Genomic DNA, 1,833 nt, shown 5'->3' with positions numbered 1-1,833 from the left:
AAATTTAATGAGTAGATTTCATTTTGGTTCGGGTAGGACTCTTTTTGCACTTCTAGGACTTGCCCGTGGCAGGCCTGGACATACTAGGTCACTTCCAACTTCCACACTCGCTGTAAAACACACCATCAACTTCTCTGCCTCAATCTCTCTGTTGTTCTCATCGATCTCTTTGCCACAAAGCTCCTAGATGTCTTATATCACGAGCTTTATCCTTGAATTCTTGTCTAGCTTCCATAGATCTATACCTTTTGGAACCCTTGATTTTCCCTTTCTCCCTCAATATCTTCCATCTTCTTCTGGTACAGATCTCTGTTTCAATATGGGAAAACTCAGAGCCGAGGGAGCTTTGCAAAGAAATAGACCAATTGTCTGTGTCTAAAAGCACATGTATATTTACACTGTGTTTTTTTCTTCCTACACCTCCCATGCCTTTGATTTTTTTTCCCTTTGTATTTCCTCTAATCAATCATCACACCTATGTCAGGTTTGCATTTGCAAGTTCTTCTTCATGAGTTATAAATACTGTATATTTTGTATTACATGAATCATATTGAATGATTTGCATGTAAATTAGTTTTGTAATTATAATTATGCAGAACAAGTTTAATCTCCCTGTGTGATGCATAGTGTGGTTAAAGGTAATTGCACTAGTAGCTAGTGGTTATCTTCACTCATGTAATTGTTTATGTGTTTTTTTATCTATTCTTATTACTTCTTTCAATGAATGTTCCCTCCTATTCCTGTTATAAAGTATTTTTTAGAGAAAATAACAAAATTTTTTTAAAATATATAAATGATAATTTAGTCTTTAAAAATGTTATAATTCTCTTAAAGTCTTTAGAGACTTTTCTGTCATTAATAAATTTATATAAATTATTAAATTATTTTTATTGAAAATAAATGATTTACAACTTTAACTCTTCTTAACTTCATTTTCTCTACGTGCATTGCGCACAAGTTTAGCCAAATTTCATCTTGCTTATTTTCATATTTATCGTGTATTTTTATCTTTTTTTTTGCTTATTTATTTTGTTTAAAGTGTGTCAAATTATTTTCACAATAAATTCATTATGTCAGCATAAAAATTTAGTTTTTCATATACTCATACTTAATTGTTATCTCTTTTTATATGTTTAATCAATTCTTCTTCCTCTTTATGATTTAAAAAAAAAAGAAAAAAGAAAGGTAGCTTTTCAAATTATTAACAAAAGAATTATATTCATAAGTATGTGATTAAGTTGAATTTGTGTATTTTGATACATATATCAAAACACACATCATCATCATAATTATTATTATTATTTTAGGAAAAAAAGTACTCTATTATTTAAAATTATGTGCTGCACTCATATTTTTCTTTATTAAGATACATAAATTTTATTTAATTCTTATGTTAACTTGTCCATGACAATTTTATTTTTAGTTCGTTTTGAATTTTTTATAAGTGTTGGATGAGTTGGTTTTTTTAATCAATTATAATGAGTAATATTAGATTATATTAATTTTGAATATTGAATAATATGTTTTCTTTTTAATATTTTAATTTTTTTATATTTTCATGTTTATTTTCTTTTTTTTACTCACCCACTCTTTACTTTGTAATTTTATTTCTCTATATCATGTCTTCTTATTTTCGATGGAGAGTTATACCAACCAGGTGTCTCATTGAAATGGCATTGCAATATAAAAACAAGCACATGAATAGTTTATTTTAAGTGTCACAGATGAGATTAGAAATCAATGGACAAATGCCCTAAATAATATGTTAAACACTAACAAATTTGATTATAGGAGGGTTCGATGAAAAATTCAATTTTATATTATGCTCTTTAT

Source organism: Prosopis cineraria, unplaced genomic scaffold (genome assembly GCF_029017545.1).
Source record: "Prosopis cineraria cultivar Desert tree isolate PC_DT_omini unplaced genomic scaffold, ASM2901754v1 PC7, whole genome shotgun sequence".
Classification (NCBI taxonomy): Eukaryota; Viridiplantae; Streptophyta; class Magnoliopsida; order Fabales; family Fabaceae; genus Prosopis; species Prosopis cineraria.
Note: the sequence above shows the minus strand (reverse complement) of the source record.